Source organism: Doryrhamphus excisus, linkage group LG2, assembly GCF_037039965.1.
Source record: "Doryrhamphus excisus strain RoL-2023G ecotype Guam linkage group LG2, RoL_Dexc_Guam_v1.1, whole genome shotgun sequence".
In the NCBI taxonomy this organism is placed as follows: domain Eukaryota; kingdom Metazoa; phylum Chordata; class Actinopteri; order Syngnathiformes; family Syngnathidae; genus Doryrhamphus; species Doryrhamphus excisus.
The window spans coordinates 6,166,423-6,193,797 of record NC_136358.1 but is presented as its reverse complement, the minus strand read 5'-3'; the positions used below and the strand labels follow the sequence as shown (position 1 = coordinate 6,193,797).

Sequence of the window (27,375 nt, the reverse complement as noted above, 5' to 3'; positions counted from 1 at the left end):
CTTGGAGTTGCATCTTTATCGGAATTCACATGAAAAATTTAAGATGTTCTTCCTTCACCCATGCCTGACCTCTGTTCAAAGTTTTGTAGTCATACATTGCTTTGTTAATCCTGCTCATTCTGTAGTGTACTGTTGTCCTTTTTGGATAACGATCAAAAATATTTCCAAGATGATGAGATACTGTGAAATAACATCCCGAAAAGGTTTTGAATTTCAGGTTTGAGACAAATCAATGATTGTGTGCAGTGAGATCTTTTAGTCGCTGACATTTCCCTCTTAGCTTGCTTACTCATCGTCAGCGGGCTCTGCAGTACCCGCAAGGCTTTATTTGATTTAGGGGAAAATAACATTTATGAAGCAGTTTGTTCCAAGAAGCGATGCACCAATGTAATATGTTCCTACAGTGAGAGGGATGAGGTCCGCTTGAGTAAATGAGAATGATTTGTGTTCGTGTAATGCAAAAAAGGGAAAAAAAATGGTTTTCATCTTTTCCAGCTTTCAACCTGTATTTGCATAAAAATAGCACCGGAGCCAAGAATGTGTCAGCGGAGGAGGCAAGAACCAGGCACCAGGATGCTGGAGGTGACCCTGCCAAAATGTTTGCCTCACACACATGAGTCATTCAGGCACCGTAGAGTAATAAAGACGTTTATTAGCCAGTCGTTTTCATGGCGGTCCATTAGTGCTGATGACGGTCATATACATCTCTCGCCCCTAGCTTTGCTGACTACCATTCAGGACTATTGCAGAATGGCTATCACATGGCCAGTAGACTCGGGTCACTGGATTCATGTGCAATTGGATTAAAGTTATGGAGTATGATGCTAAATTTCAATTTTGTGGCCGTTCATATTACCAAAAAAAAAAATGTGACTTGTTAATGTGAACAAGTCACACGACGTCACATACATTTTACTGAAGTAAAGATAGCTTCAGTGTGTGGCAATTTCAAGGATTTTGTGCAACAGGAGTCAATATTTTCTTAAGCAAATGATCCCGTGTAGCCGATTAGGAAGAAAGAGCGCAAGATTTTGCCTATGGCAGTTTGTGTATGATGAAAGACTTTAGTCTGATGACTTAAACAGAATTGCATTGATTATGTTGAGTAAAATGTGTCACCATTCACAGATTTTTTTTTTAAAGGGGATCTATTTTGCTTTTTCCACTTTTCTGACCTATAAATGTAGTTAAAATGTTGTATTCTTGTGTTAAACGATGCCAAAATTTCAGATATGCGCATTTGGAAGTGAGCCCTGAAAGAAACCCACGCTGGGTTTCAAAAGGCGTGGTAAAACTGCGCCTTTGTGATGTCACAGAGTCGCGGACTTCCTTATATGGTTCATAGTTATGAAACACTTTGGGCGTGTGACCAATCACAGCGAAGGTGCGCCGTGGATGGAATAAATGAAAACAGACCGGTTTGGTAGGAAGCACAAATGAAAGGAAATACAGCTGGAATAGGTGCAGATTCTGAAAAATCTAAAAAGTTTTCCGTGCGGGTTATTGTATGTAGCTTCTCTATAGTAGCCTGTTACTCAATACAAAGGGTTGCCAAATAAGCATAATAGGTCCCTTTCACTTTCCCACCAAATCTGCCGCATTGAACTGCATGGATTCATGTCCATTCAGATTTAAGAGCAAAATAAGGCTTCCATTTCTGTGAGGGCCAGACTGCTGGAGCGTGGTAGGAAGTTCAAATGCACAAGCGCGCACACACACGCAAAGTTAATTGGGTAAAATTAATATAGCTTGAAGGTCTTCAGATGTTCATTTGTTGTACTGGTTTTCAATGACTAAGTCGTGAATGCTCTGTCAGCAGTCTTTCTGAGGATGATGCGATGGTAGAATAACCAAGTTAGTTAGACAAAGTAGAATAACAGACGACTGTGCCACCTCCATGGATAATATATTCACCAATGACTTTGATAACAACACCACCAGTGGCCTGTTAATTAATGATATCAGCGGCCATCTTCCAGTGTTCCCCATTTACAATCCCTCATGGATGACAAAAGGACTTTAAAATGCTTGTAAGAACAAGAACACATTATACAAGTCACTGTTTATTATTTATGGGCAATGCAAATGTAGCAGTCCGTGTCATTGACTTGTTGATTTGCTGGAGATGTGTTTGTGAGTTAATTGTTGATACTTGCTTCCTTCAATATCGTTGTCAGAGAAATTCCTATTTCTCGCCCTATTTGCTATGATTTTGTCAAGGGAAAAAGTCCATTCATGCATTCTTTTTAAATCCAATTCATCAATTAACTGAAAACATAATCGATTAATTAATCGACTATTTAAATAATCAATAAGGCAGCCGGGCGGCACGGCAGTCGAGTGGTTAGCACTCCAATAATCTAACTACAATGCAATGTACTAACTGTATAGGCTATCATAAGGTGTGTTTATGTGAGCAAACATCACCAGTAACAGGAGGACAATTAGGACCTGTGGTGGGAACACCGATGGGAACACTTGTTTGAATGCAGAACATACTTCCAGACAGTGTGTGAAAATATGACTTAGGGCTAATTATTTTTCCAGAACCAAAAAAGTTCACATCCTTGTGAGGATAAGGGGCGGCACGGCGGTCGAGTGGTTAGCGCGCAGACCTCACAGCTAGGAGACCTGGGTTCAATTCCACCCTCGGCCATCTCTGTGTGGAGTTTGCATGTTCTCCCCGTGCATGCGTGGGTTTTCTCCGGGTACTCCGGTTTCCTCCCACATTCCAAAAACATGCTAGGTTAATTGGCCACTCCAAATAGGTATGAGGTATGAATGTGAGTGTGAATGGTTGTTTGTCTATATGTGCCCTGTGATTGGCTGGCGACCAGTCCAGGGTGTACCCCGCCTCTCGGCCCAAGACAGCTGGGATAGGCTCCAGCATCCCCACGACCCTCGTGAGGAAAAAGCGGTAGAAAATGAATGAATGAATGAATGAATAAGGCAGCCCTAGTCAAGATAAATAATACAAGTCTGGAATCTACAGTCTTTATCTTCTGTAAAAGTCTGAATTATTCCTCAATGTAGATCCCCGTGTTGTAGTTGTGGTTGTCGTAAATGTTCCGGGCAGCTGAAGAAGATGAGGAAAGTCAATATAAATAGACAGAACAAGCCTTGAGGCGCTAGAAGGACGTGGCCCTGCGCCAGAACGGGTCAAGGCGAGTGTAATTGTCTGTGATTGTCTGTAAAGCTCTAGCATGGGCTTGCTGCCACTGTGAGCCGTGAGACGTCATTTAGGGACTAGACTAGACTATATAGCTAGGAGGTATGATCTCGTGGAAGACAGCTGCTGGAGCTCAACGACATCTGGATCACTCAGCAGCAATAGGAAACCATCAAGCATACAGAATGTGTCATATAGGATGTATAAGAGCCAGTGTCAGTGTTAGGATTAAAAGGCGGATTACATGGAGTCATGTCAGGGTCAGCCGATAGCGTCACCTGTCACTAGGAGGATTTATGACGCTATACTTCGAGATAGAACAAATGTCCCAGGGTTTCACTGGTGTCTTTTTTAAATGAAAGCTCACTGACGGAGGTCTCCACTCCAATGCCTGCCATTCAAGTGGACGTGGCAACAAATGTTTTGTTCCCCCGTCCAATCACAAGTTGCAGCAAAGAGTGCGAAGACGGTAAGAGGTGGAGTCGGAGTCGAGAGAAAAGATCTGTGAGAGTTCTGTGACCTTGTTGACGAACGCTTCTCTAAAAAATATGAAAAGGTTGAAAAAAAAAAAAGTTACATAACAGTGATCACCTTTATGACTCACACCTGCCGGCGTCGGCATTCAAGGCCAACTGATACAAGTCTGATGGGAATGTGCTTTATTGCCAAGCGTGTCACATGACCTTCACCTGGGCTATCTTTTCATATTCGCTAATTTCTTTGTGATGAACAACTGTGACGAGACCACATGCTGTGCCACTGCAGGGTTTCTGCTATTAAACAGGACTCGAGCTTAAAACACTTCAACCCTGACATTTTCTTTGTGCACCTGACTCCTCAATTATTATGACTATTATATTAATCAGCTGACAGACCACTCAGTGCTCCCCCCATACACACACACTGAAGGCCACAGTGCCGCCAGTACCCATGCCATGACACTACCACCACCACGTTTGACTGACTGTATAGGCAAGACAATTATCTTGCTACTCACTTTTGTTTCTATTTAGACAAGTGCGTCTATACCGCTGCACATTCAATTTCTTCAATTTTTACTTCCTGTAGAGAGATGATGGCAACGACAGGGTGGGGCGTCTTTCATGTTAAATAAGCTCTGAAAGAGGGAAGAAGTGTGTGTGCCTTGGAGGTCCTTCACTGACTCACACACTTAGTTATCAGATACACTGGTGGTCGGCAACCTTCAGCCTCCTTGTTGTGGCTCCCTTTACCAAGCACAGTGATTTTTTTTTAAACAACAAAGTGAACAAGAATGTGAACTATCTGATCTAGAGTGCGTTCTGACAGCTGATTGGATGAGTAAGGGAAAAAAAGGAAAGCATATGTCTAGCATATGAGTTTTGAGTTGAGTCATTACAGCATAGAAATATGTTTTGCAATGAAAGTGTGCTGCGGGAGCTGACTGTGCACTCACTGGTTGTGATTGCATGTAATGTAGGGGGGACCTCTGTGCAGCTGCGCAACAATATGTGCTTTCACTTTTACGTCCCCAAATACCAGTAAAATCTCCCAACAATGTGATGAAAAGTCCTTATATTTTGTCGCTAGTCACTTTTGAGAAGATACGTCCCCAAGAGAGTTTCCAAAGTCGCCAAATTTAGAGAAGCTTGCTCAGATGGAGAATACATGAAAGAATCATTCATTAAAAATATTAGATCATCTATTCTTCCAATGAAAAAAAATTAAGTATATATATATATTTTTTTATGATTCAGAAAACGAAAGAATGCCTCTCTCAAAAACGGCCATTGATGACAATTCAGCACAAAAACACTGATCTTTGTTTTTTTTTTTACATTTTTTTGTTGTAAAAGATGACATTGAAGTTTAAAAGCTAGGTCAAATTTTGCAGCTTCAGACAATTTTTTTTTCCACCTGGAAAAGGAGGCAAGATGGCTCTTTTGATGATAAAGGTTACCGGCCCTTTAAGATGTGGCTGATACACGTACTGTATCCACACACACACACACGTACATTCATAAACTTCACCATCGTCCCCTCCAGCCAACAGTCAAAGAAGTAATTAAACTCAGCACCGTCACGGCAGCCACAAAATAAATTAAGCCTGGATTTAGGATGAAAGATATGAATGCACCTGAGTATGTCATTGTGTTTGTGTGTGTGTGTGTGTGTGTGTGTGAGCATGTTGTAGATGGAGGTCACATACTCTGGTTGCGCCAAGTCTTGCGGAAATAAGTCCATGGAACATATATGGCAAGTGCGTGCGGCGGGTATTTGACCTTCATGCTTTGGTGGCAGCGAGAAGAAGGATGGAGGGAGTTGCCGAGATAGGAGGAGGACCTGGAGCATGAGGAGGAGCGGAAAGCTCTGCCAGACCTTGGGCCAGTGGAGGCTAATTAACTTGAGAGACATGACCTTTCTCTCCTCTTCCCCTCAGAGAGAACATACATATGTGTGTGAGTCTGTGTGTGTGTGTGTTGTGAATCAATATGAGAGTCATCACAGCCAAATGGACCCCCTACATCATGTCTCATCATCACAAGTGACAAGAGCCAGTGAGCAAGAAGTAGCGAGAGGCTGTAGGGGCTGGAGGACCATGCTAAATCTTCCCATACATTGTCATACAAGGCCTGTTCCCACCAAGAAGTGCACACAGTTTGTCGCCAAGGAACCAAAGTAATCCGCATCACCAGCAACAGGAGGACAATTAGGACCTGTGGTGGGAACACCGATGGGAACACTTGTTTGAATGCAGAACATACTTCCAGACAGTGTGTGAAAATATGACTTAGGGCTAATTATTTTTCCAGAACCAAAAAAGTTCACACCCTCGTGAGGACAAAGGGCGGCACGGTTAGCGCGCAGACCTCACAGCTAGGAGACCAGGGTTCAATTCCACCCTCGGCTATCTCTGTGTGGAGTTTGCATGTTCTCCCCGTGCATGTGTGGGTTTTCTCCGGGTACTCCGGTTTCCTCCCACATTCCAAAAACATGCTAGGTTAATTGGCGACTCCAAATTGTCCATAGGTATGAATGTGAGTGTGAATGGTTGTTTGTCTATATGTGCCCTGTGATTGGCTAGCGACCAAATCCTAAAGATCGACCAAATTCCATAAATAAATATAAATATAGAATGCTATCAAACATTACCGATATACAAGAAATGAAAATAATGATGCAAAAGATTATGTCGCTGAAGTCCATCTCAGCGTGAAATCACAAACACTATTTCTTGAGTGGAGTTCATGACGGGATGTAAAGCCACGAAACAACATAACTAGCCGCTACAAGTGAAGTGTTACATAAGCATCGTACCGCTGACTTCGTTCTCATCAGAATAAAAAAAGATGAAAGTTACACCTCCATGTGTAGCTTAAAAGGCCGCGGGGGAGCAAGACTGAATCAGGAGGGGATCTTAGTGTCAGCTGACAGATGTCATATGACAGCTACAAAGTGACATTTTACGCAAATGACCCAAAGTACCTTGGCGATGTAGCGGTAGCTCGGGATCGACGTAATGAGCCTCCCTGGGCTATATATTCAATGATAGCTTACTTTAATAGGTAACCTTATCACGTTGCTGACAACTAATGTGCGTGGGTGTCAAGTTGCAAGATGTTGAGCAAGAATAGTTGAAAAAAATAGTCAAGTAAAACACCTATGCGGATGATTCCAAATCTCTGAGGATATCTGGATTACCTGTTTACTTCCATGTATTCAAAAACATTTGACCATAACACCACAGGGGGTGCAAATGTCCTTTCACCAAAGGGCTAATTATTGGATTCCCAAGTAATCCAATAATTAGGGATGTAAACATTAAGGCTAAAAAGCCACAATAAAGTACTTTTATCTGAGTGTACGTTCAAACGGACTCACCCTTGTTGAGCGCAGTTTGGGTCATCATGCGGGACAAGGCTTCATGCACGAGGTCGTTCTTGAAGAACCCTGCCTGTACTGAAGTAGAAAAATAGGCACAAACACAAAGTTCAGGTACTGTTTGTAACTTGCTCCATATTACATTTTAAACTATACAAACTAGGTGGCACGGTGGTCATGTGGTTAGCGTGCAGACCTCACAGCTAGGAGACCAGGGTTCAATTCCACCCTCTGCCATCTCTGTGTGCATGTTCTCCCAATGCATGCGTGGGTTTTCTCCGGGTACTCCGGTTTCCTCCCACATTCCAAAAACATGCTAGGTTAATTGGTGACTCTAAATTGTCTATAGGTATGAATGTGAGTGTGAATGGTTGTTTGTCTATATGTGCTCTGTGATTGGCTGGCGACCAGTCCAGAGTGTACCCTGCCTCTCGCCCGAAGACAGCTGGGATAGGCTCCAGCACCCCCACAACCCCTTGTGAGGAAAAAGGGTAGAAAATGAATGAATGAACTATACAAACTATACTATACAGTCAATGATAGCAAACATCAGTAGCTAAACTTTGCCAAATGGCTATCATTCGCTGACAATAAAGATGACTTGCATGTGTGCAAGCACGAAGAGTCGGGATATATTGCTCACAGTACATTCCAATGTTGCTACCGTCTCTGCATACAGTCCCTTTTAATAAATCTATTTTCTCCAAAGAAGCATCACAAGTTTTTTTTTTTTTTCCTGCAACAGAATCATCTTCTAGTCCTCCTGCACCTTTAGAACTATAGCAAAGAGCCGACGAGGTTAAAGGTATTAATAACTGTGACTTCTTTGGAAGGTTTCTGCAAAACATTGTGTCAAACTCCTGTAGATTCATCTTATAGATTTATGACTTCCCTTTCAGAAGATCAAGACGCTGTTATGCTGCATAAGAGTGACGAGATATAAGAAAGGAGGGCTCCGTGTGAAAGTGCCTTGACATAACTTGGCGACAACAAAGTCTGCTCATGCTCTAATTAGCTCCCAGGTTGTCGGAACTGTTGGAATGTTCCTTATGGGTGCCTCACTGCAATCAGGGTGCTCCAGACACATAGAGCAATAATAAACACCAACCCCTCCATCATTAAGAAAGTCCTAATTTGCAGTAATTAAGACCTAACGATGCAATAGGCTCAAACTGCTCCATGTGAAAACGATCTAACGGCTTCCTTTTTTTGGTGTACGTGGAGATGAGCCTGGGTGACAGCTGGAGGTGCTTCCTTGCAAGATTTCATAACATGGTTTAATTATACAAAGCAGGGGTTCAGATTGAGGTCACATTCATGGTGCAATATGGATGAAGATATAAAATAATAAGCATGTGCGTGTGACCATACAACTAAACACCCCCGTCTTCATCTCCAAGGAATCTCCTCAACAGAGATCCAAAGTAGATCCAACCCCAAATCCAGTAGACCACGGTTCGGCATTCGCTCCCCTGCATATTTGCAGATTTATTTTCTATGCTTTTTGGATGAAATTCCCAGGAATTGTCGTAAATGGGATATGGAAAAACTGATCCGGATCACTGTCTGTATGAAGAATGTTATTTAAAGGATTCTTTAACATAAAATAGGACCATTTTCAGTATTTGAGGGAGGAGACATGGAAGAAAGACTGATTGTGGACCTCAGCAAACCACAGAAACATATTGGGTACCACAGCTGGAAACTACTACATCCTCAGGGAAACCGTCTTCCCCTCAGATTGTTGCAGCACGGAAACAAAGTCCAAGCAGATGAGAGACAAGCGTCGGTGGGGAAAAGACACTGAGCTCCCCCGTGGGTTTCTATGAGGATGATTGTTAGCGGCACAGCAAGAACAAGCAGAGACATATTAAGATAGACCATCAAACATCTTGGGCCGCCATCAGTGAACGGTGACAAGAGGACTTCCTGGTATGGGCCTAATGGATGCTCGGCCCCCTCATGGACTCAATAACAAATTACTTGTCCAGAGGACAGTTAGGACAAGAAGGGACATCATGTCCTGCTTCTCATATCTAGGCCTCGATAACTGAGACAAAATAATGAACACTCTTAGTTTCTGAAGCTTCACTTTCTGGCCAAATAAGCTGATAAGAACAAAGGACAAAAATAAGGACAAAGTTAAATTAAATTGCCTGAAAAATCAAGAAGAGGGCCTGGCAATCTCTAGGCTCTCTAAGAACTCGGGATAGGTCTACCTCCACACGTGGATCTGGACTGGAGCTGAGCTTGGGCATCACCAGATGTCCTGAAACCCCAGGAGATGATCTGGCTGGTGGACCACTTATGTATTTTCTGCTATTGGTGACCCAAGATGATGTTGATTGTCTTGGAAAAAATACAAAGGTTCGAATTCTCTGTGTGACATCAAGAAATGTGATGTTTACCAGTTGGGAATGGTGGCTAATCATTGGTGGCTAATGCCCAAGAGACTTCTGTCCACTGCTAATTCCTAAAAAGATTAACATCCGTCAAAAAAAAAAAAAAAAACATGTCAGAACCATGGCGGTATTGCGAATCGCCACATTAAAAGGGACGAATAATGGACTCCTACAGAGGAGCTACACATACACGTAATAACCGGCACAGAAAGCTTTCTAGATCTTCCAGAAGCTGCACCTATTCCAGCTGCATTTCCTTGGGTTTCCAAAAAATGTATCCCACCCATGGCCCGGGTCCAGGCACGTCCACTCATGAGTGTGATTGGTCACACTCTCGAAACAAAACAGTGCAACAGAGTGGGGAAGAGGGCAGGCCTACATCTTGTACTCGGGAAGTCCGGAAGTTATTGTGATGTCACAGTGAGCCGGTTTTCAGGGATCATCTTTCAGGGATCTCTTCCAAATGCACAATATCTGAAACTTTGGCATCGTATAACACGAGAATACAACATACTAACAACATTCGCCACTAGGTGTCTGCATTGGCCACAGTAGGAACATTTACCCTCCGTTTTTCATCACCTACACTCCTCTTGGCGGAGGATGACGCAGGTGAGGAGTCAAAAGGAGACGATCGATCTGATGTGGGCGGAATGATGTGGCCGCTCCTCCTGCAGGTAGTTGTCGCATGTCCATGCAGTCTGCCTTTCTCAGTCTGCTTGTCAATCCTAACTGCCGGAGCGATAATGTCATCCAAACATTCTGGAATACATCACTGGAATAATGTGTAGCCTGCACACTTTCATTCATTCATTTTCTACCGCTTTTTCCTCACGAGGGTCACGGGGGTGCTGGAGCCTATCCCAGCTGTCTTCGGGCGAGAGGCGGGGGTACACCCTGGACTGGTCGCCAGCCAATCACAGAGCACATATAGACAAACAACCATTCACACTCACATTCATACCTATGGACAATTTGGAGTCGCTAATTAACCTAGCATGTTTTTGGAATGTGGGAGGAAACCGGAGTACCCGGAGAAAACCCACGCATGCACAGGGAGAACATGCAAACTCCATACAGAGATGGCCGACGGTGGAATTGAACCCTGGTCTCCTAGCTGTGAGGTCTGCGCGCTAACCACTAGACCGCCGTGCCGCCCTCCTGCACACTTAAAAAGCTTATTATCTTAATTAACTTGAAATACTGTACACATGGATAATGAATTTTATAGTAATTCTAGACACTTTGCATGGTCAAATTCTGATAAGGTTTCACATAAGCACTGATAAATAGATAAGTAATCATCATACATATCTATTATTCCAGTCTGAGGTTGGCATCCTTAAGTATGAATGGGTTGAATATGAGTTTCACTTTTTTGTCAACACACGATGGCTAAAGTTGTAAAAGTAGCGTAAGGTCTTGGGCTAAATCAATACACCTAGCAAAGACGTTAATGTTTTATATTATCAAAATGCAGCAAGATTTCACTGCTTCCTGCTCCAGAGAAAGTTCTCTTCAATTATTCAAAACTTCACATTTCCATCACGTCACCTTCTCACATGGCAAGCAAAGACATAACCAAGAACATCATCATCCATTTGTGCTGATGGATCACGATACACTGACATGATCAATAGGACTTGGAGAGAACACCGTTGGCGCTAATGGAAATGGATGCTGACATCAAATGTGGACTTAAAGCTTCTGGCGTGCAGGAGCCCCAAGCGGAGATTCACCCTGGAGGCACGCCCAACTCCAAAGTAAAAAGGTAAAAGATGTAAAAAAAAAAAAAAAGGACGAGACGGTTGCCATGGTGAACGTGACAGCTCCATTTATCACCATAGAAACTTGGCCGCTTCTTTGGTAAACACACAGGAGTAAATAAGGCACAAGGCCCTAACTAAATACTCTAATTGACGCCTCTTTTTAATTAACTGCCATATGCAACCATGTGAACTTTTAATTAATCCCACAAGATGGCAGCATTATGAGCGATAAGCATCCGGCAGCTTTATTTACCTCTATATGTACTAGAAAATGTTACTAACTTCTCAGTCGTGGATGTGAATTTCATACATACACTTGCCTTACTGTTGTTTATAGTAAATGCTGACGAAGCAGTTTGTTCCTCACTACTACTACAACATTGGTTCTGTTGCTGCTGTGTGGTGCAAAGTACTTAATAAATGTCGATATGGTCAAAGATATTAATGTTTTTTTTCCACTTTTCTAAGTTAAAAATATATATACACTGTATATTATATTTGTAGGTTATCACATGGTTTGTCTGGTATCAGGCCAGGTATCATGCCCCCAAGTGTCAGTATCAGCCCGAGACCGAAGGTCACGATACTGGGCCTGATACCAGACAAACCATGTGATGATCTTATTATCACATACTATTTAATCATGAGCTTATTATCACGTACTATTTAATGAAAAGACCATTTTGTTTCCAGAAAACTTTCAGTTTATTACATATATTATATCTAAACAGTGTAAACACAATAATTGCAAAAATATTTCAACAATAATATTTTATCAACAGTCTTATCTTATCAATGTCTGACAATTAAAGTTCCATTAATCAAGTTTGGGTTTTTTTGGTGACTGGAGAAGCACTCGGCACTAAGCACTTGTGCGCTGTTCTCTGATTGGTTGTTTCACGGGCACGATACCAGAGCAGCGCGCTCTGAGTGGACAGCTACGGGGGCTGATACTGGACATGGTTAAACTCTATATTTTATCAGTATCACTGCCCTGGGCTTTGACACAGTATCATTTCGGCCTTTTCCCGTATCATTCATGGGCGGTTTCTAGGGTACAGGGCCAATTAATACTGTAGTATGTGATAATAAATACTATATTATATACTAAAATTTTTAAATGACAGCCTGTCTACAATTATTGCCTTTGCAGTTTAGGTCGTCATACATTCGTCATTTTTGTTGAAAAGATCATGAAAAATGCCAAGCATCTGGAAAATGGTGGGCACACACACGCACACACACTTTCCATGTCTGATTATTATTCCTCACTCTGCTCTGATGTCCTCATGGTTGCTGCATCCATTACACCTCCCTATGCACCCCCCCCATCAACCCCCTCTACCCTCATTGTCTTTATCTCCTGCTGTCTTCCTCCAACTCCATTATTTCTCCATTAAAATTCAGGATGACCTGTGTAATTGCCTCTGACAACGGCCCTACTCATAAAAAGAAATGGGGGAAAAAATACATAACTACAAATGCTGCATTATTGCGTGATTGTGCATGTCAAGATGCCTGGCCTTGACCACAGCATCATAATATTGTGTGTCACATTTGACTGTCACGCGCCCTCCGAGGAGCGCATATGCGTTAGCCTTGACTGCCACCACCCTGCACTCGTAAACATGTATGCTTCTGACGCTGCTGCGAGCCGAATGAACCGAGCAGAGCCGCGATAAAAGCAAAGGTGCAGAAAGCATATAAAAAAAGACATTCTCTGGAGTGCTGCTGTATTGAAATGCAGGGGTACCTGCAAGTGTCTGTCCAAAACTGAATCGTACCGAAACCGCTACTATTTTTCCCATAGAAAACCACGTAAATGTAATTTTGATTGCATGGTTGATAAGAGATCTTACTCTCTTGAAACCGTTTTTCCATGAAGCGGAAACAAATACATAGAGTGAACTCGACACACCGGCATCCGTCCAGGCGTCATGTCACGTATTAAAAGTGTCTTTTTCCAGTACATTCTGACATTTATGAAACAAGTAGGTTTTGTTGTGTCCATACACTTTAAAATGTGACTTATTTCACCTTCTGTTCCCTTGCTGACGTAAATATTGACTTCCTCCCTCGTGAATGTTGTGAGGAGTACTGCCATGACAGGCCAACGAGACTGGCATTTAGGTACCAAAACATCTGAATCGCTGCTCGGTAACACAGATAAATTTCAGTTTGTACCAAATTCGGTACCCATCCCTAAGTGTAACTGTGTCAGGTAGCAAATAACTACATAGACAAGGGAGAGTGACCTCTGAGTGGGAGTTGAGTGCAGGCCAACAAGCATATTTTGTAATTAAAAACATGCTACAAACACAGTTGGAATTGCACTGTGTATTAATAACACAACACAACTGAGTCACCAACGTGTGGGATTCTTTGTTTGAGTCAAACAAGTCCATGGAACGATATGGCGGCAAACAGACTAGTGCTTGGAACATTTTCATATGAGTTTACAAAATGAATGTGCCTTACAGACACTGGTGGTTCTAGCTATACCACATGGGCAAATGCCCAGGGCGGCATTCTCGAGGGTGCACCCCAAGGATTACACTCAGCACTCCACCCAAATTGCTCAAATCAACATATCAACATATTTCATCTTAATATTGCATAATATTGACTATATCACAGGTCAAAAGTAGGGTTGCAATTAACAATTATTTTAATCACTGATTAATCCGGTGATTATTTTTTTCCAATTAATCGACGAATGTGATTTTTTTTTGCATGTTCTCCCCGTGCGTGGCTTTTCTCCGAATATTCCATGCTAGGTTAATTGGTGACTCCAAATTGTCCATAGGTATGAATGTGAGTGTGAATGGTTGTTTGCCTATATGTGCCCTGTGATTGGCTGCATGGCGACCAGTCCAAAGAGTACCCCGCCGTCTTGCTGGGATAGGCTCCAGCCTCCCCCCTGGACCCTAATGAGAATAAGCGACATAGAAAATGGATGGATGAATGAATCAAACAAAATACAATCATTTTCTTAGTCGATTAATCTGAAGCTTGTTGTAAATGGAGTAATCAGTTCATGTGCTAAGTTCATTGCCCGTAGATGGGCCAAATTAATATGAATAAACCTACCCTTCTTCTCCGTGAATTGTTTAATGATATGAACTTTACTTAGAATTTCTTACAGTGTTATTTTCAACCAGTATATGAATATAAAACCATTCATCACCATATCCGATAGGGTGACACTGACATAAGACCAATCTCATTTATTTTTTGACTTCCTACAGGAAGTCCGAGGTACTGCATTAAATACACGGTATTGTGTTATTTCTACACAATGAATATGTGACCATTAAGGTTGTGTTCCAAACGAACAAGCTGTACGGAAATCCGAGACTGTGTGACTGCTCCCAAACTGCAGGGGGCAGTGTATGGAAAACAGACGTCTACCATGGTATTAAACTAGAGTGGAAGAAGTTTGTCATTGTTCACTCCACTTCCAACATGGAGACTCTTGGCTGTCAATGACTTGAAGTAGAATTGTATTGTATTTATTTGCTGCTGCGACATAAAAGGAAGGGAAGGCGGTGCACGTGTCCTTGGAATAGGATGTCATTCTTCCCACAACAGGGAATGCTTACAAAAGGCATGCTGAACACAAACAACTTGACTTAAAACACAACTTTTTCAGTGTTTTCTTAAGTTTAAACTATTATGCATCAGGGGAGGTAGCCTCATATAACTGCTGGTATTTCTGTACTTCGGCTATGAGGAGCTTTTGCTCATCTGACATTTTATTTCCACTTGTGTCTGTCTGCGTGGTTAGAAAAATTTGGAGGTACATGGACCGGAAATTTTCCGCATAAAAGAGGCGGCTCATGGGGGCGTGGGTGGGAAAATGACGTAATTTATCTGCAGGGACCTTGTGAATGTGGAAAGCATTATTTTCATTCATTCATTCATTTTCTACCGCTTTTCCTCACGAGGGTCGGAGTACACCCTGGACTGGTCGCCAGCCAATCACAGGGCACATATAGACAAACAACCATTCACACTCACATTCATACCTATGGACAATTTGGAGTCGCCAATTAACCTAGCATGTTTTTGGAATGTGGGAGGAAACCGGAGTACCCGGAGAAAACCCACGCATGCACGGGGAGAACATGCAAACTCCACACAGAGATGGCCGAGGGTGGAATTGAACCCCGTTCTCCTAGCTGTGAGGTCTGCGCGCTAACCACACGACCGCCGTGCTGCCCATAAACATTATTTTTTATTAGAAAAATGTATTAGATTTCTGTATGTTCCGGTTTTCATCTCACCTTTTCTAACAGATTAATGAAACACAGAGGTTTCACTGTACAGTTTATAACTTTCTTCAAGGTCCAGGTTATAGTGTCACCTGTCCCAGAAATAACCGTGTATGCACGTAATTGTCATGTGACCATGACTTCGAAGTCATATTGGCTTTTCCATTTTTCAAATGTAAGACAGAGAACATCTTTAATTTATGTCCCAGTTTCCTTTTTTTGTTCCTTTATGCTTGCTGCACTTCATTCCTTGATCCCATAATCCTGTTATTAGTCTCGGCTGACCCTGCTAAATATAATATATCCAACCTTCTCCTGTCTCTCATGTTTTAATTCATGACAATTCAACTATTTTGCTCAATACAAGGTTCTGACATTTTTGATGTCAGATATGGTATGATATGGTATTGTATGGTCTCGTCTGGTATCCTTTATTTCAGGGGTCTCAAACTCAATTTACCTGGAGGCCAATGGCGCTAGGGTCTGGGCAAGGCTGGGCCGTATCAGGTTTTCAAAAAAAAAACCAAAAACGCATTTATTAAAAACAGAAAAATATACAAACTTTTTCAGTGCTTTGGTTCCGATTTTCTACAATAAAAGCTCTGATAAAACATTCCACTGTTCTCAAATATCTTCATTTTTATTTTTCTGCACAAAATAAGATGAAAAATAAACAAATCAATCAAAAGAAAATCAATCAGTAATAAATAAATATAATAATAATAAAAACTTAAGAAACCACATATAGTTGGTGGGTAGACAGATTTTTTTTCAGATTAAAATGAACAAAGCATTATTAGAGCCCTGTAGACATGACAAAACACGACTATAGTCACATTTATACTCTTTTTATTTACAACATATTGCGCAACTGCAGGGTCTTGAGACACATGCCAACTCGCAAACTAGAGAGCTAGCGACCTAAACGGTAGCCTTCAAGTTATTTCCTTTAAACTTAAATAGCCAAAAACTTACCACTTCCACACGGATAGGGAGGATAACTATTAACAGTTATTTAACCTTTAACATGAACATTAATCAAACGTAATAATTTTTTCTGGGTACATGATACCATACAGCATCCATATCAAACCTGCGCGGGCCGCACTAACATTAAACTTTCATATAAAGGCAGGGGCCTCAAACTAGTGTCCTGCGGGCCACGTGTTTGAGACCCCTGCTTTATTTGTTTCCAAATCTACATGGCCCTGTGTGAAAAAGTGATTGCCCCCTAAACCTAATAACTGGTTGGGCCACCCTTACCAGCAAAAACTGCAATTAAGTGTTTGTGATTACTTGCAATGAGTCTCTTATAGCGCAGTGGAGGAATTTTGGAGGGTTTTACAGTATGAAACACCTTTTTAATTGGACTCAGGTCTGGAATCTTTAATTTTCACAAGTCTTCATTTTATTTTTCTTCAGCCATTCTGAGGTGGTGTGTCTTAGATCATTGTCCTGCTGCAGAACCCAAGTTCATTCATTCATTCATTCATTTTCTACCGCTTTTCCTCACGAGGGTCGCGGGGGTGCTGGAGCCTATCCCAGCTGTCTTCGGGCGAGAGGCGGCCAATCACAGGGCACATATAGACAAACAACCATTCACACTCACATTCATACCTATGGACAATTTGGAGTCGCCAATTAACCTAGCATGTTTTTGGAATGTGGGAGGAAAACCGGAGTACCCGGAGAAAACCCACGCATGCACGGGGAGAACATGCAAACTCTACACAGAGATGGCCGAGGGTGGGAATTGAACCCTGGTCCTCTTAGCTGTGAGGTCTGTGCGCTAACCACACGACCGCCGTGCCGCCCCTCACGAGGGTCGCGGGGGGGCGCTGGAGCCCATCCCAGCTGTCTTCGGGCGAGAGGCGAGAACCCAAGTTGTTTTTTAAAATGCTGATTCATTCCATCTTCACAGTTTAGCGTGGTGAAAATGTCCTAACTACAAGTCCTGACGATGGGAAGTGAGAACGTGCCAAAAACCTTCTCGGAGAAAAAGAGCGATGGAAGCGTGCCAAGCCCTAAAACACCTGCTGGCATTACAGGAAGGAGCTCCAGTTTGTTCTTTGAAGCAAGCATGTTTTATGTGATAACTAGATGGTAATGACGATGATAACGTGTCAGATTTGTCAATTTGGGAAGCAAAATCAAACAATTGCATGATATAGTAAAGCTACTGAGGCGCTAGCGTGATCACCCTTGGAAACCTCACTTCATTCTCTCAAGAATTAAGAATTATTATATTGAAAAATAAGTGCCTCGCCTTCTTTCTGGACTGATTGGTGTCTCCACCTGTGGAGATCGCCCTCTCAAACGGGGTGGAGTATGCCTGCACACACTGATTGAAAACGTGACATTCATTCAAAGTTACTGCATGCCGTTTGTGCGTATTGGCAATGTTTATGCTTCGAGGAAACATATTTCTTCAAATGCAATGCCATGCAAGACTTTGATGAATTTAACTTTTAATCTCCAAATAGGGGGTCGGGGAGGGAGGGGGAACGGGTTCACCAATAGAGACTACAGAGTTAATGATCATCAAAGATGGCACGGCGAGGCGAGGCCCAGATGAAAGGATGAAGTGCACGAAGACAAGAAGACGCGATTGTTGGATAGCAGCCGACGAGATGACACAACAAACAGCAATTATTGAGAATGTGATCACAGGCGCTTGAGATGCACGCCGCCGCAGATTACCCAGGAAGAAAATTACACTGTCAGAATTATTTGGCGTACAATCATCAAAGACTTTGTCGTTGTCGTGTGTTTATGTGCCTTCTCAGGCAAACTCACGATGCATTCATGGACAATGAAGTAAAGGAAGGAAACCGAAAAGGGGGTGTTCTAATTTTCCTTTCCGCCTCAGATGGAAGAGCAGATGTTTCCTCCCAAATGACTTCTCACCACACATGGAGCTGCTGCACACTTTCCTGGGTGACTCTTGCAAGTGGCTACAGGCAAAAGAGATATTTTTAAAAGTCTACAACAGGAGGGGGTTCCCTGAAGTAGTCCAACAAGAGAACCAGAGCATAGCAGCATCTATAACAGGGGTCTCAAACACGCGGCCCGTGGGCCAAATGTGGCCCGCAGGACACCAGTTTGAGGCCCGCGCCTTGATATGAAAGTTTAATGTTGTGCAAGTTTGATATGGATGCTGTATGGTATCATGTACCCAGAAAAAATTATTACGTTTGATTGTTCATGTTAAAGGTTAAATAACTGTTAATAGTTATCCTCCCTATCCGTGTGGAAGTGGTAAGTTTTTGGCTATTTATAAGTTTAAAGGAAATAACTTGAAGGCTACCGTTTAGGTCGCTAGCTCTTTAGTTTGCAAGTTAGCATGTGTCTCAAGACCCTGCAGTTGCGCAATATGTTGTAAATAAAAAAAGTATAAATGTGACTATAGTCGTGTTTTGTCATGTCTACAGGGCTCTAATAATGCTTTGTTCATTTTAATCTGAAAAAAATAATTTGTCTACCCACCAACTATATGTGGTTTCTTAAGTTTTTATTATTTGCCATTTTATTATTATTATTATCATATTTATTTATTACTGATTAATTGATTTTCTTTATTCTTAATTTGTTTATTTATTTTTCATCTTATTTTGTGCAGATAATAAAAATAAAAATTAAGATATTTGAGAACAGTGGAATGTTTTATTGTAGAAAATTGGAACCAAAACACTGAAAAAGTTTGTATATTTTTCTGTTTTTAATAAATGTGTTTTTGTTTTTTTTTTGAAAACCTGATGCAGCCCAGCCTTGCCCAGACCCTAGCCCCAGTGGCCCCCAGGTACGTAAATTGAATTTGAGACCCCTGATCTATAATGAATGCACATGAATATGGTTAATCCCAATGTGTGGTAGTACATACAAAGACCATAATGAATGTTCGCTTTCTTCTGTTCAGTCATGTTTAGAGAAAATGTTACCTTTTTGAGCCCCGTGGGACACTCCGCTATGAAAGCAACAGTCTGTCCCAGCCCATGCCTCTTGGCGCACCCTCAAAGCTATTAGCAGAGTGTCCCGTGGGGCTCTCAAAAAGGTAAAATTCCCATTTAAAAAAAGTGGTCTGAACATAAGAAACTGAACATTAATCTTAAAAGAAAACATTGAACCAAATCGAGCTACAAAGACCCTAATGACCAATTACCTGGGAACAGCTTATTGGCTCTGTTGAAATTGACACACCAAAAATACCTTTTTCAGAAAAAGCCCCTCGGTTCAACTCCCCGTGACACATGCCAATGGACTCCAGGGTGACCTCAAACAGCGCTTCATAACACGTCCAAGGCGGATTGGGGCCTCAATTTAATTTCCCACCGGGCAGCCCACAGTGGAGAAAGTTAGGGCTGACAAAGGTTGGACATAATCAGTCGCTAAGTGCCATAGCAAGGGGCAATGTTATAGACCAAAAGGTCCCATTTGAGAGAGAGCACTTTGGTGGAGTCATAATTGGAGACTTGAAATGTGCTGAGATGTCGACATAAAACTACAAACCTGAAGAAATTGAATGCATTTTTCCAAAACTTAATGGAAATATTGTTGGACAAATCTTCCAAAAATGTAATGAATAAAATGTCCTTTTCAGAACTTGGATTTCAGCACAACATTGCCACAATCGATAGTTCTCATAACGGAATGTTTGACTTCCTAATGGATCCTAATACTTCAGAAACATCTTTTTGCTAGTGTTCATACACACAACTAATAATTTGTGCTAAATGCATTGTGGCCTCCTTTCAATAAATAATCATTTGTGGCCCCGTGTTTTATTATCATGTAGGACTTATACACCTATGTAAGCCATTGTAAGCAGGAATGTGAAGGGCAGGGATGCTAAAAGTCTGCAAATCTCCCCACGGTTCTTCACATACTCGCTTTGGACAAGCGACACAGAAATCCACTTTTCAGCTGCCAGACTCAATCAGTCATCTCACGCATCTTTCAGAGGGGGTTACGCAGAATCGGTCTTTAAATGTTTGAAACTTTCCCTATCAAAAATGTGCACAGTAATCCCTCATTCATGGTGATTAATTGGATGATAATTTCCATAATGTTTAAAAGGAATATTTTCATAGTTAGAACATGGAAAACTTGTTTACAACCTTCTATATAGTTTGTAACATTATTAGAGCCCACTAGACATGATATAACATCCCTTTAGTCACCTTTACACTCCAATTACCCAAAATTGTAGACATAATAACAAAAAAAAAAGTAATTAAAACGTGTGTGTTGCAGTAAATGGAACATGTGCAGGACAAAAAGTGACGCCGGGTGTTTATAGTTGAATTTTTAGTGGCAGCAACAGTAGCCCATGTTATTATTATTATGATTATCATATTATTATTGTGCCTGTTGGTCACGATCAAAACGATCAATAATTTAAAAAAATCCCACAATGTACGATCATTTGACACCTTCAATAAATGATCATTAGCAAACACAAACAGGATACATCCTGCAATGCACTTAGGTTTGTACAATACTTTTTTCTCTGAAGATGAAGAGAAAAAAATTCATAAAATTCATGCATTTTCATTTCTCATCTCGCAGAATTGGAAAAAAACCTCATGAAAAAACATAGCTTAAAAAACAGGTGACAGTTGAGGGAAAAGATCGATTTTTCTCATGTTTGGTGCTCATAAACATGAGCTTGAATCTCATAATTCACAGACCATCACTAAAAAGTCCCTTTTTCACAATAGGGGACCTTTACTTCCTGACAGTGGATGTGTCCTCTCCCACCAGAGAGGAACACGCAATACGACACTAGTCGTCCTCGGCCTCCCTGGCATCTTTGCAACGCTTATTAAACAGCAGCTAATTAACCAGTCAAGCTGCCCTACCCCACGCTCGCCCCTTACAGCTTGCTAATTAGCATGTAGCTGATTGCATAGGCAGCGATGCAGCTAACAACGGCAGATATGGCGGCGAACGAAAACATCTGTGTTACAGCTGCAGTCGCGGGGGTTTGGCGAATGAGCTAATTTAGCACGTGAGCTAATTGGTGTTGAAGGGGAGACATATGAAGGTGGTACCTTAATGGGGGCGATGACAAAAAAAGTAGTTTCTGTGATTGTCAAAAAAGTCAACGGCATGCGGTTCGACAATCTGATACAATAACATTCATTCATTTTCTACCGCTTATCCTCACAAGGGTTGCAGGGGTGCTGGAGCCTATCCCAGAGAGGTGGGGTACACCCTGGACTGATCGCCAGCCAATCACAGGGCACATATAGACAAACAACCATTCACACTCACAATTTGGAGTCGCTAATTAACCTAGTATGTTTTTGGAATGTGGGTGGAAACCGGAGTACCCGGAGAAAACCCACACATCCACGGGGAGAACATGCAAACTCCACACAGAGATGGCCAAGGGTGGAATTGAACACTGGTCTCCTAGCTGTGAGATCTGCGCGCTAACCACTCGACCGCCGTGTGATACAATAACATTCATTCATTTTCTGCCGCTTTTTCCTCACGAGGGTCGCGGGGGCATGCTGGAGCCTATCCCAGCTGTCTTCGGGCGAGAGGCGGGGTACACCCTGGACTGGTCGCCAGCCAATCACAGGGCACATATAGACAAACAACCATTCACACTCACATTCATACCTATGGACAATTTGGAGTCACCAATTAACCTAGCATGTTTTTGGAATGTGGGAGGAAACCGGAGTACCTGGAGAAAACCCACGCATGCACGGGGAGAACATGCAAACTCCACACAGAGATGGCCCAGGGTGGAATTGAGGTCTGTTGAGGTCTGCGAGCTAACCACTCGACCGCCGTGCGATACAATAACATCTCTATTCAAAATGCACTGTGACGTTCAGGGACTGCATGTTCATTCAACACTTATACTTGCCTTTGTTCACTTGATAGGCTGGTCCTTGATGGCCAGGTGTGTGTGTGTGTGTGTGTGTGTCCCAGCCTCCACATTGCAGGCGCTGTGTGCCGTACACATGTATACACACAGCATGCACAATGAGGAGGCCGCAACACACTGTTTCATTGGCGACTAATGCCTTGCTCCATTCTCCAGGAAAGTCCAGTCAGCGTATAAAGTCAGTGAGCTACTCTTTAAAGATATAAATAGAGCATATGGGAAATATCTGCGCGACACACTGCTCATACTTAACAGCCAAGCAGCGATAAATTAAAATAAAAAAAAACTAAATGAACACTTAAGCCTTCCTCACCGCACTTCCTCAATAACACCCATTGCGCCGTGACAGGTGGAGAGATAAATTCTCTCAGAATGTCCCACGCTGAGCGACACTCTCAGACTAATTGGGGGGAAGAGAAGTGGAGCGTCATCACAGTCAAGGACGGGCCAGCCTTATTAGAGACAAATTTTCAATAGTTGCTCTTACACTCCACCGGCGCAGGGTTGGTGACACGCTAGCATGCTACGATGATTAGCATGTTGAAAAGCTAAGCTAACTTTGGACAATACCGCATTTCGAGAAAACAATAGGTTGATGACTATGATAAGGATGATATACATATGAAGCTATCAGTGACATGCAGTCAGGAAAGGGGTCATAATGAAAAATAAACAAAAAATAATAACAACATAAAATACATATAAACTGTGTTGGACTGTACCATAATTTTAGAGGTGAGGCTGCCATGAGCATCACTTACTACACATACTTATACACCATATATCATATACACCATGACTTTCTACAGCCTTGATGTTCTTTGTTCGGCAGTGTTTTTTGTGGATTTCGCATCCGTTAGGCAGCAGCTAAAACCCCGGTCCCTACCCACTGTACTTCCAAGTGGGGGCAAAATGTGGGTACCTCCTCAGGATTTGGGAGCATGCAAATCTATGCACTAAAAGTGCTACATTTACTATGTAGCACTTTTAGTGCTACATTTACTATGTAGCACTTTTAGTGCAGGAGGAACTTTGTTGTGTGCAGGTGTATTGGTATCGGTATCGACCGATTCCACTCATGGATAGATAGGCTCGAGGGACACATATTACAGAACATCATTTTTAAAAGTCACTTTTACATTTTGAACAATTTGTTACACGACATAACACAAAGTGAAAATTGCACGTCAATCATTCCTCGCTATTGAATGTGCATGTTTAAGTAACACACAAGCCTCCGGATGCACCACAATTACAACTAACAGCTCCAACCTCGCCTGCGCCAATCATCATAATTAGCGATCGGTCTGCGTGGCGACACCATTTCCAAATCAATAAGGACTCTTTCACCTGCTTGGTACGTCAATGCGTGTCCTGCAGTGCTGAATTATCATGCATCCAATTAGACCCTCAAGTTGCTCTCAAGTCACCACAAGTTAACACACACACACACACACACACACACAGACATATGACTCGCCAGCTTATTTTGCACAAAAACTCAATTACGCCTTGGACACTTTTAAGAGACGGCGCCCTACAGTGAAGCAGCGTCTCATACAAGCTCGGCGACTTATTTCGAGGAAATGAAGACGCTATTTCACTGGCCGTAGATGACAACTATGCACTGCTGCATCACACACAGAAACACACTCAGAGGAAAGTCAGGATTGGAAAAATGTACTCTAAGGCAAACGTCTCCACACATAAACACTATCGTGTGCGTGCACAAGATTAGCATGAGTAAATAAACCTCAGGGTAGACCTGCTGTTATTATATGTGTACTGTATGCATGTGTGCAGCCATGCATGCGTGCAGGTCTGAAAGACGGTCAAAGTGAAGCCACAAGCATCATAACCGTCTCACTCTTCATTGAAAACAAATATAGATTTCTTGCTTTAAGCCCAAAGTAGGAACTCTCTCTCCATTGTGGAGGACCGCAGACAAGGAGTCGTCTTCAGTGAACACTGTGGAGCGCCTCCATATGTTCACAGAGAAGGTAGCTGAATGGTGACTTTACACTCCGATAGTCCCGGCCCCCGGAGGCTCATGGCACCGCCATGGTGACGCATGATGTGAAAAGGTCAAACATATTGAAGCTCATGTCCTTTATCAATCTGATAAGGTGACTCTTTATTTATCATCCGTGCTTGTGTTACTAATACCATGTAATAAATCAATGCATCAGCGCTATAAAAAGTTCATGGTCATGCCTCACTCTCTTGTTCTAAATTAGAGATTAATGCATCGTTTAAATCATCTAATTAGAGCATGAAAAGACGCCACTATACATTATCTCACAAAAACAGCAGGCATTTCATTGTATCCTATCAAAGAGGAAACCACAATAGAATTGAAACCTGGATATACATCATAGTCATCAGTTTAAATAGCAGTGGTGATGAGTGAACACAGCCATTATTGTCTAATGAAAGATAATTATGTCAAGCATGGAGGTGGTAGCATCATAGTCTGGGGCTACACGAGTGCTGCCGTCATGTATTCCGACATATGAGTACACCTCACAGTGAACACGGTCAAATTGTGTGTTGAAGGTGTCAATCCAAGTCTAGTTCTGCCTTAATGCTCCTGCACATGGAATTGCAAAGATTCCTCGCTCTTCCCACCCAGTTATGTCACCCACCTTCCCTGCCAGTGGTGTGTGTGAAAGGGAATGAATGTTTTGGTGGTGCTCAAAGAGCTCGTAGGTTTGAAATGGCAGCCATGTTTCCATCAGTCTACCCCAGGACGGGTGTAGCTACAAATGTAGATTACCGAAATGGTTTCATTTCACTGGAAGTACCTTGAAAAAGTGCTATACAAAATCAAATGTATTATACTCACAAAACAGGATTTGTCAGATGCATAAAACACCACATACATACGTACATATATACATATATTCCCATGTGCTTTTCTTTCGTGCTTACATCAATCATCCTGAAATTGTGCGCACATGAACGAGCTTCCCAACCAAGCCCATAATTCACCACAACATAACCACAATGTTCTTGTTTGCATATAAAAAGGATAGGATTTTGTTTCATTTTGAGTTGAGTTTGTCAAATGGAAGTAATGGTTGAACAAATGGAAAAAGAGAAAATTGATGTTATTTGGAAAAATAACCAAAAAACAAATCAAATAGAAAAGAGATGTCTTTATTCCGGTGCGTCACAGCCTTCCCCTTCCCACTCGAGGTGGAATGATTCATCCACTACATTGATGTATCGATTTATATTCCTATGATCCAACTACATCGATCTGTGTTCAGCAAGTTGCCATTTCGGACGACATATATAGCTCTAACATCGTTTAAACGGTAATCAATCAATTGCATCGATACTAGGAAGTAAAGCATTAGATTTAAGCATGGCAGGCTTTATTTATTTTTTTTTTGCACTTTCAATGATCAAGACGTTAAACGGTACTAATGAAACAGTTTGATTTGGCATAAGTTGATTAGTCATGCCTGTTGAGTGGGGCGCATGGAGGACATCGTGTAAAGGTGACTGTTGAATAAACAGAGCAGAGTTGGTGAGTTTTTGTGAATATGAATTATGATACTTGATTTTCTTTTGGATTATCAAAAAAAAAGGAAATGGCTACTCTGTTGACTTTTAAAACAAATATCGCAGCTTAAGTTAGTATATATTTCGTAGTACGGTTGTACTTGTAAAGGTACGTTGGTTGATCATAGTTTTTGTATTGACTCAATGTTAAAACGCTAGGAACCAAAGGCACTATTTCCTGATATGAATTGCTCTAACGTCTTTTAGAGAAGTGACTGAGGTATCAAATTAAAGTTGAATTCATGTTTCATCAGCTAGAACTGCATTCAATTCAACCTGTCAGTTCATTCATTCATTCATTTTCTACCGCTTTTTCCTCACGAGGGTCACGGGGGTGCTGGAGCCTATCCCAGCTGTCTTCGGGCGAGAGGCGGGGTACACCCTGGACTGGTCGCCAGCCAATCACAGGGCACATATAGACAAACAACCATTCACACTCACATTCATACCTATGGACAATTTGGAGTCGCCAATTAACCTAGCATGTTTTTGGAATGTGGGAGGAAACCGGAGTACCCGGAGAAAACCCACGCATGCACGGGGAGAACATACAAACTCCACACAGAGTTGTCCGAAGGTGGAATCGAACCCTGATCCTCCTAGCTGTAACGTCTGGGCACTAACCACTTTACCGCCGTGCCGCCCCTGTCAGTTCATTCATTGTTAATTCAACCTGAATGTGAAAAACCATTTTATACACTCATGCAGCCACAGACCATGACACTACCACCACCATATTTGACTGCAGGTATGACACTATTATTTTGCTACTCACTTGACAAAAGTAAGCTTGTAAGGGCTTTGTTGAGACATTACATGATAGACAACAAAACAACGCAGCTACATTTATCTTAGATTGGTAAAGAATAATCTGCTACGTTCCCAAGCAGTCAACAACAATAAAAGAACATGTTGGATACAGCCTGTCATGAAGGGTTATTATTAAATGAGGAGTGTTCTAAGACCTCTGCTAAGGCACGTGTGAAATCGATGAGCGAGAAGCTTCAGTGATTTTATTGCCTTAGATGAGCCAAAAAGGCTAAACCGGTAAGCTTATAAGATCCTAAATAAGCACAACAACTTATGAGCGCATCGACAATATTTGACAAGTGGGACTTTCCATGTTACACTGAAATGCACAAAATCGATCAGATGTGATGAAAACTTTTTCCCAATCAACTACACTGCAGCAAGATGCTACAGTGCCTCCTCGTCGGCCGCCATCATTCCTCACTCTCATGCTATTATTTACAATAAGCAGGCAGTAGCACGACATATATATTGAAGCATGTGACATATTAAATGCAAACCAGACGGTTGATGGATGACCCCCTCCCTCTACCTAATTATTCCCGCTCGTTATCTCGTATGTGGATAGCTTTAAATACATCAAAGCAGCCTTCTCTTTCCCGACGCTCCTCCCAAGGTG

At 42.0% G+C, this 27,375-nt stretch overlaps 1 protein-coding gene across 2 annotated transcripts in view; it reads right to left on the bottom strand.

Annotated features, from left to right (window-relative positions):
* htr2cl1 (5-hydroxytryptamine (serotonin) receptor 2C, G protein-coupled-like 1) overlaps positions 1–27,375 on the bottom strand; it is a 135,671-nt gene that overhangs the window by 25,515 nt on the left and 82,781 nt on the right. For both annotated transcript variants that reach the window (XM_058067123.2, XM_058067124.2), the window contains one exon: positions 7,031–7,108. The gene's annotated coding sequence lies outside the window, so the exon portion shown is untranslated. The remainder of the gene's footprint in view (positions 1–7,030; positions 7,109–27,375) is intronic.